Genomic DNA, 9,392 nt, shown 5'->3' on the forward strand with positions numbered 1-9,392 from the left:
GAGGCGCCGCAATGGGGTCAGGTGTGTCAGGATGCAACTTCAGATACGCTTCGGAGTAGGCCTGCTTCCTCCCCGCGGTCTTCTTGCCGTAGTACTGGAGCTCGCCAGGCTTGGAGTCCTTCCGCGTATGGGCGATCTCCCACGCCTGCATGTCTGAGAGCGGCCGCTTCAGTTTCTCCTCCTGCACCACCAAACAGAGGTTAGTCATACATAAGAAAGTGATGGTAAATAAAAGAAGAAGAATGTTTAATGGGGTTAGTCATACATTAACTTCCTTGTGGAGATAGTGGTTTCGGTTTCCCTGAGCATGTACTCCCTCTGTCCCTCGGTTAGCCTTATTTTTGGTTCTCATAGCCGCCCAGGCTCCAGCCTCATCACACCAATGATCCACCAATGCTGCCCAGGACTCGTCTTTTCCATAACACCAATTTGGACACACCTACATAATAAAAGCATAATGGCATGTAGGTGTGTCCAAATTGGTGTTATGGAAGCATAAAGCATAAAGCATAAAGCACCACAAGGTAATGAAAGCATAATGAAAGCATAATATATGAAAGCATAATGAAAAATATTTTATACTTACCACCAAGAACTCGGGCCTCTCCAAGGTAATGCCCATCCTCCGCGCTTCTTCCTTGGTCATCTTCACACCAAGATAGTCGTGGTAGTATGTGGATGGCCACATAGCGCACCTCGTACTGCATCTGGCGGGCCTTCTTCTTGCATTGGCGCAGCACGATCTGGTCCACTCTAGCCCTGTGCTCTGGAAGAACTCGATAGAATTTCTACAATCATGCATGAAACAAGAATGGAAGAAGCCATGAGTTAAATCATTTTCATGAAACTAGAATGGACTTGTTCTTCTGAAGAGAACTCACCTAGAAAGTAGTGATCACGGCCTTGGCATGGGTCTCATGGTCCGCGTGGTGGACCGCTTCCCAGTGGTCCCAGCTCGTGGCCAAAACCCAACGAGCCGGCTGCCTGACTGGATTCGGACAGTACAACCCCGGCCAGTATAACTTCAGCAAGACGGTGATGAGGCCGTTGGGAATACGGACCCCTTTAGAATATATCCAGTTGCTGCAAAAGAATGAACTATTAGCATGTGACAAGCAAAATAAATAACAACCAGAATAAGCATGTGACAAGCAAAATAATGAACCACTTACTCTTTTCCCGTGGGCTCAATGAGCCACTTCTGCTCCTCAGTAGCCGGAACCTGCTTTGGTAGCTTTGCGTTGCCACACAGCCACCCCTTCTTGTCAACCCCCTTCCCTTCACCACCATCATCCCCGCCACCATCCTCCTCCTCGCCTGTCTCCCCCTCCCCAACCTCCTCCCCAACTTCCTCCTCCTCCTCCTCCTCCTCCTCGCCTGCCTCCTCCTCCACCTCCTCCTCCTCCTCCCTAGAGTACCTCACTAGAGGAGTGAAGGAAATATGCCCTAGAGGCAATAATAAAGTTATTATTTATTTCCTTATAATCATGATAAATGTTTATTATTCATGCTAGAATTGTATTAACCGGAAACATAATACATGTGTGAATACATAGACAAACAAAGTGTCACTAGTATGCCTCTACTTGACTAGCTCATTAATCAAAGATGGTTATGTTTCCTAACCATAAACAATGAGTTGTTATTTGATTAACGAGGTCACCTCATTAGTTGAATGATCTGATTGACATGACCCATTCCATTAGCTTAGCACTTGATCGTTTAGTATTCTGCTATTGCTTCCTTCATGACTTATACATGTTCCTGTAACTATGAGAATTGTGTAACTCCCGTTTACCGGAGGAACACTTTGGGTACTACCAAACGTCACAACGTAACTGGGTGATTATAAAGGAGTACTACAGGTGTCTCCGAAGGTACATGTTGAGTTAGCATAATTCGAGATTAGGTTTTGTCACTCCGATTGTCGGAGAGGTATCTCTGGGCCCTCTCGGCAATGCTCATCACCTAAGCCTTGCAAGCATGTAACTAATGAGTTAGTTATAAGATGAAGTATTACAGAACGAGTAAAGAGACTTGTTGATAACGAGACTGAACTAGGTATTGGATACCGACGATCGAATCTCGGACAAGTAACATACCGATGACAAAGGGAACAACGTATGTTGTTATGCGGTTTGACCGATAAAGATCTTCGTAGAATATGTAGGAACCAATATGGGCATCCAGGTCCCGCTATTGGTTATTGACCAGAGATGTGTCTCAGTCATGTCTACATCGTTCTCGAACCGTAGGGTCCGCACGCTTAAGGTTTCGATGACAGTTATATTATGAGTTTATGTATTTTGATGTACCGAAGGTTGTTCGGAGTCCCGGATATGATTACGGACATGACGAGGAGTCTCGAAATGGTCGAGACATAAAGATTGATATATTGGACAGATATATTTGGACACCGGAAAGGTTCCGGAGAAGTTTGGAGCCCCGGAAGGTTACCGGAACCCCCCGGGAGGTATATGGGCCTTATTGGGCCCATGTAGGAGGAAGAGAGAAGGAGCAAGGGAAGGGAGCGCGCCCCCCAAGCCCAATCCGAATTGGGGAGGGGGGCCGGCCCCCCCTTTCCTTTCTCCATCCCCCTCTTCCTATTACTACTACTAGTACTACTTCCTAATACTAGTACTCTTTCCTTCCCCCTCCAAATAAGATAAGGAAAAGAGAGGGAAACCTACTTGGAGTAGGTTTCCCCCTCCTCATGGCGCGCCCCCCCTAGGGCCGGCCACCTCCTCCCTCCCTCCTTTATATACGGGGGTAGGGGGGCACCCTAGGACACACAAGTTGATCATTGATCGTTCCTTAGCCGTGTGCGGTGCCCCCCTCCATGATATTACACCTCGGTCATATTGTAGCGGTGCTTAGGCGAAGCCCTGCAATAGGAGAACATCAAGATCGTCACCACGCCGTCATGCTGACGGAACTTCCCCTCGGCGCCTCTGCTGGATCGGAGATCGAGGGTGCGTCATCGAGCTGTACGCGTGTCAAGAACTCGGAGGTGCCGGAGTAACGGTACGTGGATCGGTTGAACCGGAGGACGTACGACTACTTCCTCTACGTTGCGTCAACGCTTCCGCTTTGGTCTACGAGGGTACGTAGACAACACTCTCCCCTCGTTGCTATATCATCACCATGATCTTGCGTGTGCGTAGGAATTTTTTTGAAATTACTACGTTCCCCAACAGTGGCATCCGAGCCTAGGTTTTATGTGTTGATGTTATATGCACGAGTAGAACACAAGTGAGTTGTGGACGATATAAGTCATACTGCCTACCAGCATGTCATACTTTGGTTCAGAGGTATTGTGAGATGAAGCGGCCCGGACCAACATTACGCGTACGCTTACGCGAGACTGGTTTCACCGTTACGAGCACTCGTGCTTAAAGGTGGCTGGCGGGTGTCTGTCTCTCTCACTTTAGTTGAACCGAGTGTGGCTACACCCGGTCCTTGTGAAGGTTAAAACGGAGTCTATTTGACAAACTATCGTTGTGGTTTTGATGCGTAGGTGAGATTGGTTCTTGCTTAAGCCCGTAGCAGCCACGTAAAATTTGCAACAACAAAGTAGAGGACGTCTAACTTGTTTTTGCAGGGCATGTTGTGATGTGATATGGCCAAGACATGATGCTATATTTTATTGTATGAGATGATCATGTTTTGTAACCGAAGTTATCGGCAACTGGCAGGAGCCATATGGTTGTCGCTTTATTGTATGAAATGCAAACGCCCTGTAATTGCTTTACTTTATCACTAAGCGGTAGCGATAGTCGTAGAAGCAGTAGATGGCGTAACGACAACGATGCTACGATGGAGATCAAGGTGTCACGCCGGTGACGATGGTGATCACGACGGTGCTTCGAAGATGGAGATCACAAGCACAAGATGATGATGGCCATATCATATCACTTATATTGATTGCATGTGATGTTTATCCTTTATGCATCTTATCTTGCTTTGTTTGACGGTAGCATTTTAAGATGATCTCTCACTAATTATCAAGAAGTGTTCTCCCTGAGTATGCACCGTTGCAAAAGTTCTTCGTGCTGAGACACCACGTGATGATCGGGTGTGATAGGCTCTACGTTCAAATACAACGGGTGCAAAACAGTTGCACACGCGGAATACTCAGGTTATACTTGACGAGCCAAGCATATACAGATATGGCCTCGGAACACGGAGACCGAAAGGTCGAGCGTGAATCATATAGTAGATATGATCAACATAGTGATGTTCACCAATGAAACTGCTCCATCTCACGTGATGATCGGATATGGTTTAGTTGATTTGGATCACGTGATCACTTAGATGATTAGAGGGATGTCTATCTAAGTGGGAGTTCTTAAGTAATATGATTAATTGAACTTTAATTTATCATGAACTTAGTCCTGGTAGTATTAGCATATCTATGTTGTAGATCAATAGCTCGCGTTGTTGCTTTCATATGCTTATTTTGATATGTTCCTAGGGAAAATTGTGTTGAAAGATGTTAGTAGCAATGATGCGGATTGGATCCGTGATCTGAGGTTTATCCTCATTGCTACACAGAAGAATTATGTCCTTGATGCACCGCTAGGCGACAGACCTATTGCAGGAGCAGATGCAGACGTTATGAACGTTTGGCTAGCTCAATATGATGACTACTTGATAGTTTAAGTGCACCATGCTTAACGGCTTAGAATCGGGACTTCAAAGACGTTTTGAACGTCATGGACCATATGAGATGTTCCAGGAATTGAAGTTAATATTTCAAGCAAATACCCGAGTTGAGAGATATGAAGTCTCCAACAAGTTCTATAGCTAATAGATGGAGGAGAATCGCTCAACTAGTGAGCATGTGCTCAGATTGTCTGGGTACTTCAATCGCTTGAATCAAGTGGGAGTTAATCTTCCAGATAAGATAGTGATTGACAGAATTCTCTAGTCACCATCACTAAGTTACTAGAACTTCGTGATGAACTATAGTATGCAAGGGATGACGAAAACGATTCCCAAGCTCTTCGTGATGCTGAAATCAACGAAGGTAGAAATCAAGAAAGAGCATCAAGTGTTGATGGTTACCAAGATCACTAGTTTCAAGAAAAGGGCAAAGGGAAAGAAAGGGAACTTCAAGTAGAATGACAAGCAAGTTGTCACTCCCATGAAGAAGACCAAAGCTGGACCGAAGCCTGAAACTGAGTGCTTACACTGCAAAGGAAATGGTCACTGGAAGCGGAAATGCCCTGAATATTTGGTGGGTAAGAAGGATGGCAAAGTGAACAAGTGTATATTTGATATACAGGTTATTGATGTGTGCCTTACTAGTGTTTATAGTAGCCACTAAGTATTTGATACTTGTTCGGTTGCTAAGATTAGTAATTCGAAACAGGAGTTACAGAATAAACAGAGACTAGTTGAGGGTGAAGTGACGATGAGTGTTGGAAGTAGTTCCAAGATTGATATGATCATCATCGCACACTCCCTATACTTTCGGGATTAGTGTAAAACCTAAATAAATGTTATTTGGTGTTTACGTTAAGCATGAATATGATTTGATCATGTTTATTGCGATACGGTTATTCATTTAAAGTTAGAGAATAAATTGTTATTCTGTTTACATGAATAAGACCTTCGATAGTCATACACCCAATGAACATAGTTTGTTGGATCTCGATCGTAGTGATACACATATTCATAATATTGATGCCAAAAGATGCAAAGTTAATAATGATAGTGCAACTTATTTGTGGCACTGCCGTTTGGGTCATATCGGTATAAAAGCGCATGAAGAAACTCCATAAAGATGGATTTTCGGAATCACTTGGTTATGACTCATTTGATGCTTGTGAACCGTGCCTTTTGGGCAAGATGACTAAAACTCCGTTCTCCGGAACAATGGAACAAGCTACTGACTTATTGGAAATAATACATACCGATGTATGCGATCCAATGAGTGTTGATGCTCGTGGCAAGTATCGTTTTTTTCTGACCTTCACAGATGATTTGAGCAGATATTGGTATATCTACTTGATGAAACATAAGTCTGAAATAGTTGAAAGGTTCAAAGAATTTCAGAGTGAAGTGGAAAATCATCGTAACAAGAAAATAAAGTTTCTGCGATCTGATCATGGAGATGAATATTTGAGTTACGAGTTTGGTCTTCAATTAAAACAATATGGAATAGTTTCACAGCTCACGCCACCTGGAACACCACAACGTTATGGTGTGTCCGAACATCGTAACCGCACTTTATTGGATATAGTGCGATCTATGATGTCTCTTACTGATTTACCACTATTGTTTTTGGGTTATGCATTAGAGACAGCTGCATTCACGTTAAAAGGGCACCATCAAAATCCGTTGAGATGACGCCTTATGAACTGTGGTTTGGCGAGAAACCAAAAGTTGTCGTTTCTTAAACTTTGGGGCTGCGATGCTTATGTGAAAAAGTTTCAACCTGATAAGCTCGAACCCAAATCGGAGAAGTGCGTCTTCATAGAATACCCAAAGGTAACTATTGGGTACACCTTCTATCACAGATCCGAAGGCAAGTTATTCGTTGCTAAGATGGATCCTTTCTAAGAGAAGAAGTTTCTCTCGAAAGAAGTGAGTGGGAGGAAAGTAGAGCTTGATAAGGTAATTGTACCTTCTCCCGAATTGGAAAGTAGTTCATCACATAAATGAGTTCCAGTGATTGCTACACCAATTAGTGAGGAAGCTAATGATGATGATCATAAAACTTCAGATCAAGTTACTACAGAACCTCGTAGGTCTTCCAGAGTAAGATCCGCACCAGTATGGTGTAGTAATCATGTTCTGGAAGTCATGTTACTAGACCATGATGAACCTACGAACTATGAGGAAGCGATGATGAGCCCAGATTCCACGAAATGGCTTGAGGCCGTGAAATCTGAGATTGGATCCATGTATGAGAACAAAGTGTGGACTTTGGTGGAATTGCCCGATGATCGGCAAGACATATTGTATAAATGGATCTTCAAGAGGAAGACAGATGCTGATAGTAGTGTTACTATCTACAAAGCTTGACTTGTCGCAAAAAGGTTTTTGACAAGTTCAAGGTGTTGACTACAATGAGATTTTCTCAACTGTAGCGATGCTTAAGTCTGTCCGAATCATGTTAGCGATTGCCGCATTTTATGATTATGAAATATGGCAGATGGATGTCAAAACTGCATTCCTGAATGGATTTCTGGAAGAAGAGTTGTATATGATGCAACCAGAAGGTTTTGTCGATCCAAAGGGAGCTAACAAAGTGTGCAAGCTCCAGCGATCCATTTATGGACTGGTGCATGCCTCTCGGAGTTGGAATAAACGTTTTGATAGTGTGATCAAAGCATTTGGTTTTATACAGACTTTCGGAGAAGCCTGTATTTACAAGAAAGTGAGTGGGAGCACTATAGCATTTCTGATAAGTATATGTGAATGACATATTGTTGATCGGAAATAATGTAGAATTATTCTGTAAATCATAAAGGAGTGTTTAAAAGGAGTTTTTTAAAGAAAGACTTCGGTGAAGCTGCTTACACATTGAGCATCAAGATCTATATAGATAGATCAAGACGCTTGATAAATTTTTTTTCAATGAATACATACCTTGATAAATTTTTGAAATAGTTCAAAATGGAACAGTCAAAGAAGGAGTTCTTGCCTGTGTTGCAAGGTGTGAAATTGAGTAAGACTCAAGACCCGACCATGGCAGAAAATAGAAAGAGAATGAAAGTCATTCCCTATGCCTCAGTCATAGGTTCTATAAAGTATGCCATGCTGTGTACCAGATCTATTGTATACCCTACACTAATAGGCATGGGAGTACAATAGTGATCTAAGAGTAGATCACTGGACAGTGGTCAAAATTATCCTTAGTGGAATAAGGATATGTTTCTCGATTATGGAGGTGAAAAAAGGGGTTCGCCGTAAAGGGTTACGTCGATGCAAGTTTTGACACAGATCTGGATGACTCTAAGTCTCGATCTAGATACATATTGAAAGTGGGAGCAATTAGCTAGAGTAGCTCCATGCAGAGCATTGTTGACATAAATATTTGCAAAATACTTACGGATCTGAATGTGACAGACCCGTTGACTAAGATTCTCTCACAAGCAAAACATGATCACACCTTAATACTCCTTGGGTGTTAATCACATAGCGATGTGAACTAGATTACAGAATCTAGTAAACCCTTTGGGTGTTGATCACATATTGATGTGAACTATGGGTGTTAATCACATGGTGATGTGAACTATTGTTGTTAAATCACATGGCGATGTGAACTAGATTATTGACTCTAGTGCAAGTGGGAGACTGAAGGAAATATGCCCTAGAGGCAATAATAAAGTTATTATTTATTTCCTTATAATCATGATAAATGTTTATTATTCATGCTAGAATTGTATTAACCGGAAACATAATACATGTGTGAATACATAGACAAACAAAGTGTCACTAGTATGCCTCTACTTGACTAGCTCATTAATCAAAGATGGTTATGTTTCCTAACCATAAACAATGAGTTGTTATTTGATTAACGAGGTCACATCATTAGTTGAATGATCTGATTGACATGACCCATTCCATTAGCTTAGCACTTGATCGTTTAGTATTCTGCTATTGCTTCCTTCATGACTTATACATGTTCCTGTAACTATGAGAATTGTGTAACTCCCGTTTACCGGAGGAACACTTTGGGTACTACCAAACGTCACAACGTAACTGGGTGATTATAAAGGAGTACTATAGGTGTCTCCGAAGGTACATGTTGAGTTAGCATAATTCGAGATTAGGTTTTGTCACTCCGATTGTCGGAGAGGTATCTCTGGGCCCTCTTGGCAATGCTCATCACCTAAGCCTTGCAAGCATGTAACTAATGAGTTAGTTATAAGATGAAGTATTACAGAACGAGTAAAGTGACTTGTCGATAACGAGATTGAACTAGGTATTGGATACCGACGATCGAATCTCGGACAAGTAACATACCGATGACAAAGGGAACAACGTATGTTGTTATGCGGTTTGACCGATAAAGATCTTCGTAGAATATGTAGGAACCAATATGGGCATCCAGGTCCCGCTATTGGTTATTGACCAGAGATGTGTCTCAGTCATGTCTACATCGTTCTCGAACCGTAGGGTCCGCACGCTTAAGGTTTCGATGACAGTTATATTATGAGTTTATGTATTTTGATGTACCGAAGGTTGTTCGGAGTCCTGGATATGATTACGGACATGACGAGGAGTCTCGAAATGGTCGAGACATAAAGATTGATATATTGGACGGATATATTTGGACACCGGAAAGGTTCCGGAGAAGTTTGGAGCCCCGGAAGGTTACCGGAACCCCCCGGGAGGTATATGGGCCTTATTGGGCCCATGTAGGAGGAAGAGAGAAG

The sequence above is a fragment of the Triticum aestivum genome, chromosome 3A (assembly GCF_018294505.1).
Source record: "Triticum aestivum cultivar Chinese Spring chromosome 3A, IWGSC CS RefSeq v2.1, whole genome shotgun sequence".
Lineage (NCBI taxonomy): Eukaryota > Viridiplantae > Streptophyta > Magnoliopsida > Poales > Poaceae > Triticum > Triticum aestivum.